The sequence below is a fragment of the Elephantulus edwardii genome, unplaced genomic scaffold (genome assembly GCF_000299155.1).
Source record: "Elephantulus edwardii isolate Elephantulus edwardi_28Jun2011 unplaced genomic scaffold, EleEdw1.0 scaffold00315, whole genome shotgun sequence".
Taxonomy (NCBI): domain Eukaryota; kingdom Metazoa; phylum Chordata; class Mammalia; order Macroscelidea; family Macroscelididae; genus Elephantulus; species Elephantulus edwardii.
In genome coordinates this window covers 2,222,725-2,233,043 of record NW_006400065.1, presented here as the reverse complement: position 1 = coordinate 2,233,043, position 10,319 = coordinate 2,222,725, and the positions used below count along the sequence as shown (strand labels likewise).

The window sequence follows — 10,319 nt, the reverse complement described above, 5'->3', positions numbered from 1 at the left end:
GGAGTCAGAGAAGACGTTGTGCAGAGCTAGTAAAGGCTTGGAGGCTGAACACCCCACAGAGAGAAAGACACAGTCCGCCCAACGGAGCAGCATTCTGGGGCCAGTTAGCACTTGGTTGGTGGATGAGAGCCCGCGGAGGGTCTTCTGTGGGGCTGAGGGGGGCCGGGCACCCTGGGGCTCCCTGCTCTGAGGTTTCTGGGTGGTGATGGCAACAGCAGCTCCATGCTCAGCTCACATCATTCACAGTCTGGCAGGCAAACTCTCGCATCGCGAGATCTGGTGCATTTCTGAGTTGTAGTATTTGAGCTGCCTCTGCTCCACCTGCGTCAGCGGCTGCACCGGCTCCGGAAGTCGGTGCTCAGGTTCTTGCACAGCGTGAAGCCGATCTGGCCGCTGGGGTAGATGGGGCTGGTGCAGTAGGTGTAGACCACCACGCGGAAGAGGGATTTGCACAACTGCCGCATCTCCTTGATGAGGATCCAGGTGCAGCCACTGGCACTCCCCCTGGCAGCGGAGAATGCCATCTTCCTTGAGGGCTGTCTTCATGAGCTGATAGTTGGATTTCTTGAAGAGGTTCCTGGAGGGGCCCCTGGGGTCAGAGGAGTCCGTGATGCTAACATCAAAGGCATCCTGGTTCTGCAGAATGAATTCAAAACCATCACCTACATGGAGGGTCGGCTTTGAGGTGTGTGTGTGTGTGTGTGTGTGTGTGTGTGTGTGTGTGTTCCATCAAATCGGATCTGACTGGTACAGGAGAGGATTGTCCCTCCTACTCCAGCAGAGCATCTGGTAGATTAGAACTGCTCACCCCTGGGATTGCAGTGCAGCTTCTTGCCACTAGGCCACCAGGGCTCACCAAGGAAGAAACTTCTTAGAGACTTGGATGACATCCTCATTGATTTCACACTGGACCACGGCGTCCACTGGAGGGTGCTTCACCATTTCTCGCAGGACGCCCCCATCCCCACCCTCGATGATCAGCACCTTGGGAAGGTCGGGGGTGGCTGCAGAGGCACAGGTTGGCAATCATCTCCTGGTGGGAGAACTCGTGCCACTCGGTGCGCTGGATGACTCCATCCAACACCAGCACGTTGCCGTAGGTCTTACTGCGGAAGACAAGAATGTCCTGGGACCACGAGCCGCGCTGATGGTTCAGCAGCTGCTCCACCTGAAGCGACAAGGCCTGGCCCGGCCACAGGCTTCAGGTCCCGCGGAAGCAGCCCTCGTGGATGGTGGCACCCCCTGGAGAAGCGGGGCCAGTGCGGGACGCAGGCCTGGGACTGCAGGCCTCTCGGAGACGCAGCACCATGGGACCTGGCGTTCCTTTCTTAAACGACAAGCCTTTGGAAACTCCATGAACATTTGAGAAATGATGATAGTTATAGAACAGGATTCAGATCTTCTGTTCATAGGGTAGCTATGAGTCGTAGTCGACTTACCAGCACTTAACAGGAAGTCTATTACATGACTAGGCTTTGCAAGTATAGCCAAAAACCTGGATAAAATTGGTAAACGGGACCTTCTAAAAAGGTCTTCCTCTCCTACGCTTTCCCTCCACCCTCCCAAGAATGACGTCCCTCTCCAAGGACAGATCCCTCCTTGCAGCATGTCCAAAGTATAACAGATGAAACTTCAGAATCTTTGCCTCCAAGGAGCAGCCTGGATTCACTCTCTCTAGAACGACTTGTGTGTCCTAGCAGTCCATAGTATATTCAAATGCTCTTCTCCAGCACCACAAATCAAAGGCATCAACTCTTCTTCTATCATCCTTAGTCATTGTCCAGCTGTCTGATGCATAGCAAGTAATTGCAAAGACCATGGCCTGTATCAAGCACACCTCAGTCTCCAGACTGACATCATTGCTCTTCAGTACTTTTGAAGAGGTCTCTGACAGCAGACTTTCCCAATGCAACTTGTCTTTTAATTTCCCGGCTGCAGGTATCAAGAGTGTTGATTGTAGAGCCAAGCAAACTGAAGCTGTCAACACTCTCAGTCTATTCACCATCTATCCAGATGCTGCCAGTTGGCCCGGTGGTGAGAACCTTTGTTTTCTTGATATTGTGCTTCAACCCATATTGAAGGCTGCAGTCCTTGACCTTCTGCAGCAAGCACTTCAGGTTCTCCTCATTTTCAGCAAGCAAGGTTGTGTCATCTGCATAATGCAGATTGTTGTTGAGTCTACCTCCAATCCTGATGCCACACTTGTCCTCACAGAGCCCAGTGCTTTATCTTTTATTCATTTTCTGCCTCCTGGTATCCTTGTTGGAGTGGATTTTATTCACTGTCAAATCCCCAGAGTTTGTAACAGGTGATTGCTCAATAAGAACTTATGTATAAATATAATTTTAACTGAATTGATAACGACCAAGAGAGAGCTACGTTGGCCTAGTGGAAAGGAAGCTATGCTACCAAGCCGAAGGTGGGTGATCTTCCTCTGTGGCCCTCGGCCAGGTTCAAATTGTCTTCCTGTCAAACATTCCTCTAGGTGGTGTAGCACTGGTCTGTGCATTGCTGTACAGAGGTAACTCGTGGTTGCTGTGATGCTGAAGCCTGTGACAGTGATGTGCCAATCGTGGTAACAGGTACCCATGGTGGACAGTGTTGACTGGAGCTTCCCAACTAAATCAAGCCTGGAAGCAGGAGCGGCATCCACTTCCGAAATGGCTTGCCTCCAGAAACTGTATGTACGAACAGTGCTCAGGCTGTTCGTTCATAGGGTCACTATGAGTTGTCTACAACTCGACGGCATCAAACAACAACAACCTGAAATGAGAACATAAAAACACATGGCTATTGTATGTGGGTAAATGCAGTTGCCTTGTGATAGATATTAGATCCTTTACCTGAAAGAATATGAGTTTGATAAAACTGTCACTTCTGTTCCCAGGGCACTGAATCTCATGCCTGACCTATCCTCATAGTTAAAAGTAATATAATTTTTGGTGAAAGAAGGAAATCGAGGTAGAAAAATACACTAAGAGTTTTGTGGGGTTTTTTAATCTCTTGCTCTGTGCCCTGAGAAAACATGATTTATATTTATTTCTTTGTTATTTTTATTTTTTTATTTTATTATTTTTGTGTGAGTATACCGTCAAATCAGATCTGACTGGTACAGGAGGAGATTGTCCCTCCTTCTCCGGCAGAGCATCTGGTGGATTCGAACTATGTGCCTCTGGGATTGTAGCTGCAGCTCCTTGCCACTAGGCCACCAGAGCTCCCCTTATTTCTTTGTTATTTTTTCTTAAGGACAACAGTTGTCCATTAAAAATACACTGTGGGCCATACATGCAATTGTTCAATTTTAAATACCTTTTAAATATATCAGTTTTGACAAATGCAGAGCCATGTTATCACCATAATCAAGATGAAGTCATGGATTTACAATTAAGTTCTCTCCCACTCCCAATTCTTGAAAGCAGTAGGCCTGTTTTGTGTAGTACTATGATTTTGCCTTTTCCAGAAGTTTTCATAAGTGGACTTATACAAAACAATTTTTTTTAGTCTGGTTTCTCTTACATAAGATATTGGACCCATTTTTTGTAGCGTGTATTAGAAGTTCCTTTAATATATGTTGTTAGAACACACACTGAGATAAAACTCATGTGTATTATTATATATAATATTTATGATGATGTTGTTGTTATTGTGTGCTGTCAAGTTGCCTGTGACCCATAGCAACTCTATGGACAGCAGCTGTGAACTCTCCTCTATCCTGAGCCAGTCTCCCTGATTCCGACACACCAACCCCCATTGCCCCAATTACTGTATAAATCCCTCTCATCCAGACTCTTCCTCTCCTGTGCTGTCCCTCCACACTTCTGAGCATGATTTCCTTCTCCAAAAACCAGTCCCTCCTGGCCACATGCCCATAGTATGTGAGACAGGTCTTCAAAATTGTAGCCTTCAAGGAGAAACTTAGTTTCACCCTCACCAAGGCAGATCTGTTTTCTTTGTGGTCCATGGTATGTTCAAGATTCTTCTCTAGCACCACAACTCGAAGGTATCAATTCTTCTTCTGTCATCTTTAGTCATTGCCCAGCTCTCTGATGTATAGCAAGTAATGGCAAAGACCATGGCCTGGATTAAGTGCACCTTAGTCTCTAAACTGACATTGTTGCTTTTCAGTACTCAGGAGAGATCCCTTACAGCAGATTTTTCAAGTGGAATTCGTCTTTTGACTGCTTTCTGTCTTCTCCTTACTGCTGGTGCCAAGAGTGTTGATTGTGGAGCCAAGCAAGCTGTAATGGTTAACAACCTCAATTTCTTCTCCATCTATCTTGGTCCTGCAATTGGCCCTGTGGTGAATGTTAGTCTGGGCAAAGAGGGCCAAAGAGAAGAATGAAGAATTCAGAACTCAAAAGCTGATGGCCTTGCCTGTTGCTGATAAGAAGAGAAAACGGCCTTGCCTGTCTGGCTAAGCTAGCAGGTGGCTCGTAAATCAGAGTGGAATATCCCTCCCTAAAGACTCTGTTTATAAAAATCCTCCCCAGTAAGTTCACAGTGTGACTTCCCATCTGCCTCTCCAGGATGAGGAACTCACGCGGGAGCTCCCCTTCCCCCCCTTTAATAAAGCTGCATTAAGCTTTCTCTCATTCTTTCTGATTTCTTCTTTAAGTCCACTAACTTAACCTAACAGTGAGAATCTTTGTCTTCTTGGTAATGAGTTTCAGGTAATACTGAAGACTACAGTCCTTGACCTTCGGCAGCAAGTATTTCATGTCTTCCTCAGCTCCACCAAGCAAGGTTGTGTTACCTACATAATGCAGGTTATTGATGAATCTTCCTCTAATCCTGATGCCACATTCCTCCTCATAAAGCCCAGCATCCTGAATGATCTGTTCTTCATACAGATTGAAAAGTTATGGGGAAGGATGCATTCCTGAAGCACTCCTTTCCTGATATTTAACCATGCAATGTTTTCTTGCTCTGTTCAGAGGACTGCTTCCTGGTCCAAGTACAGGTTTTGCAGAAGCACAATCAAGTGTTCGGGACTTCCAAGTTTCCTCAAGGTTAGCCACAATTTGTTGTGGATCCACACAAATACCTTTGCATAGTCAATGAAACACAGATAGCTATCCTTCTGGTACTCTTTGCTTTCTGCCAAGATCCATCTGACATTGGTGATACTTTCTCTAAGGTCAAGACCTCTTCTAAACCCAGCTTACATTTCTATTAGGTTCTCTGTCAATATACTGTTCCAGTCGGGTTTTTTTTCTAGTCTTCGGCAGGATTTTGCTAGCACGTGATATTAGTGATATGGTTCGATAATTTCCACACTCTGGTCTGGTGACCTTTTTTTTGGAATGGGAATAAATATGAATCTCTTCCAGTCAGCTGGACAGGTAGTTGTCCTCCAGATTTCTTGGCACAACTTGGTGAGCACGTCCAAGGCAGCATCTATTTGTTGGAATATATCAGTATTGCATCAGTTCCTGGGGCTTTTTTTTGCCAAGTCCTTCAGAGCAGCCTGAACTTCCTTGTCCATCACCATTGCCTCTTGATCATACATCGTTTCATGTATCTTTTCTGTGTCAGCCAATTCTTTTTGATACACTGACTCTGTATACTCCTTCCATCTTCTTTTAATGCTTCCTGAATCATTCTATATTCTTCCCATAGCATCCTTAAGTACTGCAGCTCATGGCTTGAATTTGTTCTTTAGTTCCTTTAGCTTAAGAAATGCAGAGCAAGTTTGGTCCTTTTGATTTTCCAACTCCAACTCCTTGCACATTTCATTATAATACTTTGCCTTGTCTTTTGAGCTGCCCTTTGAAATCTTCTATTCAACTCCTTGATTTCTTCCCTTTGCTTTGGCTTCTCGGCGTTCTAGCGCAATATTCAATATCTCTTCTGACATTCATTTTGGTCTTTTCTTCTTCCTCCATCTTTGTAATTACCTTTTGCATTCTTCATGGACAATATTCTTGATATCTTCCCACAGCTCATCTGGTCTTCATTCATTATTATTCAACACCTCAAACCTGTTGCTGAGTTGGTTTTTAAATTCAGGTGGAGTTAGACTTAAGATCATATTATTAAAACTCATACATGTTTTGGCTTTTTTTCAGGTAGCATAATGGTTTTTGAGGCTCTTTTATTCTTTGGCCCATGTCAGTACTTCTTTCTACTGGTACTGCCAATCCAATGGTAGGCAGTTCAAATCCACCAACTTCTCTGAGGAAGAAAGATGGGCAATTTCCTCCCAAGAGATTTATAGCACCTGAAAACTCATTGGAGCATCAGCTATGAAGGTATTTTGGCACTTAACAACAACAGTGACACAATATACCATGGTATAGGTAAATCATTTTGTCTATCCATTCATCAATTATTGTGCATGGGGGTTGTTCGGCTGTTGTGAATAGCGGGCTGTTTCTCTGGAGAAAGGTGGGCAGTCTCTTCTGCTGTGTTTCAGAGTTTTGGAAACCTGCTGGAGAGCTGTTATGAGTTGGAACTGATTCCACGACAGTGAGTTGAGACCTGGGGCTGTTAAAGGAAAAGACTGGTTATCTAATTCTGGAAAATAAGTCACTAGGATCCTTACGGAGCACAGCTCTATACTGACACACATCGTGTCACCATGAATTGGAATTGGCTCCAAGGCCAATTATGGTGCTTCTGTCTTTATCTTTTGGAGGCTCTCCAAACTGATTCCCAGAATTCCCCACACTTGACAGTCATGCCAACAATGCATGAGTGTTCCAATTCCCCCACATCTTCATCAGCTCCTGTTATTTTCCCACTTGGTGGTGATAGGTGATTGGTATAGCCATCCTGGTAGGCGTGAACATTTGCATACACGCCTCTGTGTTAGTATATTTATCATTTCTGCTAATTGCATATATATCTAGGATAATATGTCTGGGCGATCTTTCAGTAACTGTATATGAAGTTTGTTTATAATAAATATCATTTGAATAAATATCTATGTTGGAAGATTTTCATCAACTTGAGGGCGTTGATGGAGAAAAAAATGGCATAATGAAAGTAGAAGGTGTACCCAAGCAGATATATGCATACCCATGATTATTGCTGCTTTTTTCACAATAACAAAGAGTTGGAAACAATCCAAGTGCCCATCAACAAAAGAATGGATAGAGAAGCTGTAGTATTTTCATACCATGGAATACTACGCTGCATTGAAAAACAAGGAACTCATGAAATATTATACAAAATGGGTGACCCTGGAGGACATTATGCTGAGTGAAATGTCTCAGTCACAAAAGGACAAATGCTGCATAGTGTCACTGTTGTAAAATGGAACTGACATCAGGGCTGGGGGGAACTGAAGAAAAGAGGGGATAAATAATGTGTACTGCATTGAAACAGATGAGGGATCGAACTGTTTAAAAGGGATGTATGATTAGGTATTATTGTCATGAAGGAGTCCAGAATGAAGGCTGCACAGTGGAGTGGACCTGGGGGGAGGGATTGTATAACAATGAAAGAATTTTTCTTTTACTTTTCAAAGAGAAGAGCAAATTAGGGAGCGGGGAGAGAGAGGTGGCCAGGGAGAAAAGTTCAACAACGAATGAATGGAAATCCAAAGTCTCTGTAAACTTTCATTAAAATGAATTTTAAAAAGTAGAGGGTGGATGAATTATTATTCAAAACAGAGTGAAGATATTTGAAATTGAGAGTAGGAGTGAGAGCAACCAGGATGCAATGTTTACAAGGAGAGATTGTGGGGAATTCTTTCTGGGCAGTGATCCATCAGGATTATTGAGACTTGGATATTTCCTGAGATGTCATGACTAGGGAAAGATCTCTGATGTGAGTTGGAGAAGTGAAGATTAATAGCAAGGGGAGTCAGACATGAATCAGAGCATCTGCGTAGGGCTTCTTGACCCTTTTATCCACACTTAGGATCCGGTGAGGTCCAATAACTTGGTTAAATCTCTTCATGGATCTTGGCTGGAAGAAGCCAGAAACATAGGTGAGAAAGGCACAGAGGAGGTAATGTGGGATTGTATTAGAATACCAAATTTAGAGGTCATGCCTTTGTTATCTCCAGTTATGAGATTGCTAGTCATATGTTTTGGAGTTTCTCTTTATACTTTACACCTGGTGCGTGAATGGTGGTGATTGTTATGTGCTGTCAAGTCACTTGCAACTCATAGTGGCCCTTTGTACAACAGCCCTAAACCCTGCTCTATCCCTTGCCAACCTTATTGTCTCTGACACACCTACCCCATTACCCCAGTGATGAAATCAATCCATCTCATCGAGGATCTTCCTCTCCTGCGCTGTCCCTCCACCCTCCCAAGCATGACATCCCTCTCCAAGGACTGACCCCTCCTTGCAACATGTCCAAAGTATGTCAGACAGAGCTTCAGAACCCTTGCCTCCAAGGAGCAGCCTGGCTTCACCCTCTCCAGGACGAACTTGTTTGTTCTCCCAGCAGTCTGCGGTATAGTCAATACTCTTCTCCAGCACCACAACTCAAAGGCATCAACTTTCCTTCTATCATCCCTAGTCATTGCCCAGCTCTCTGATGCATAGCAAGTACTGGCAAAGACCATGGCCTGTATCAGGCACACCTTAGTCTCCAGACTGACATCGTTGCTCCTCAGTACATTGGAGAGGTCTCTGACAGCAGACTTTCCCAAAGCAAAAAAAAGTTAGGACAAATAACACAGCAGACACTCTGGAATCAGCAAATTGAGGTCAATTCCAGGTTTTACTGCTTACCCATTGTGGGGCATTACCTAAGATCACTCACCTTCAGATTCTTTATTTGAAAAGTTAGCACAGTATTCGTAATCCTTTCAAGAAGTCAATGCAATAATGCCTGTAGAGTTATTATTAAAGATCCTCAGGGCTTGATGACAAAATTGGCTCTTTGTATGATGATGTCTTCGTATCAGGACCCAACACACCTCCATGCCCCAAAGTGGACATCCCCATACACTTGTCAGGCAAGCAGCAATAGAAGACTCTTCAACAAATGAAAGTCACATTTTCGGTATTGGGCAGTCGGTGGATGAAAGCCTTCAGGGATATAATGCCACCGGGGAAACAGTACCAGCCAGGAACAAGTCGCTAGCAGAGGGATCAGCTTTGGAGAAAAAGAAGTCCCACCAAGGACGAGGAACAATGTTTGAGTGTGAAACCTGTCGAAACAGGTATCGGAAATTGGAAAATATCGAAAACCATAAGAAATTTTACTGTTCAGAGTTACATGGACCAAAAACGAAGGTGGCTGTGAGGGAACCAGATCACAGCCCGGCACCCAGCAGCACACAACCACAGATCCTCCACTACAGAGTTGCAGCTGCTACTGGTGCCTGGGAACAGACACCCCAGATAAGAAAAAGGAGGAAAATGAAAAGTGTCGGTGATGATGATGAGCTTCAGCCAAATGAAAGTGGACCCTCTCCCAAGGACTCTGAAGGTCTTCAGCTTCCATAGCCTCTGGGTTCCACTAACAGTTTGTCCAAACACAATGTTGTCCCAGCAGGTGACTCCCAGCACAGAAACATCCCTCTTCCCACCTCACAAATTCAGCTTGTGGCCAGGGAGACTGACCAAGCAGTTGATCCAAAGCTGGCCACTATCGTGGAGCAGCAGATCAGTTCAGTTGCTCAGGATAAAATGGAGTTGAAAAGACATGGAACTGGGATCTCAGCAATACAGCACACAAATTCGCTGAGCAGACCCAGTTCATTTGACAAGCTTGAGTCCTCTGAACGAGGCTCCCCTGCCTCCTTTCAGGAGCTGATAGGACAGTGAAGGCTGGGTCTGTGACTGCAGTAGAGGTTCCTCAAGAGGACAGCCACCTTTCCCCCAATGCCTCTCAGCCTCACCAGCCTGTCTTGTCAGACACTCTTAGAGGAGAGCCTTCAGAAAGTTCCAGAAAGATCTCAAATGAAAGAAATGTGTTAGGACAGCCATCGAGACTTGTCCGGCAGCATAATATCCAAGTCCCAGAAATCTTGGTCACAGAAGAGCCAGATCGAGACCTCGAAGCCCAAGGCCACGAGCCAGAAAAATCAGAAAAGTTCAGTTGGCCTCAGCGAAGGGAAACCTTGTCAAAATTGCCCACAGAAAAACTGTCACCAAAAAAGAAGAGGCTTCGTCTGGCTGAGATTGAACATTCCTCAACAGAGTCAAGTTTTGATTCCACTCTGTCCAGGTGTCTAAGTAGAGAGAGCAGTTTGTCACATACCTCAAGTTTCATTTTTTAATTAAAAAAAAAGATAAGATCCTCAGGGCATAGAAAGTACATATTAAACATGTCTGTTGCTAAAGTGTTGATGTTAATTATCAACATTTTTTTCTATAATTATATTTTATTAATTTTCATAAACATTTACAGA

General features: G+C 44.5%; 1 pseudogene; it reads right to left on the bottom strand.

Annotated features, from left to right (window-relative positions):
• Positions 1-240: 240 nt before the first annotated feature.
• Positions 241-1,309, bottom strand: LOC102872677 (annotated as a pseudogene).
• Positions 1,310-10,319: the final 9,010 nt, after the last annotated feature.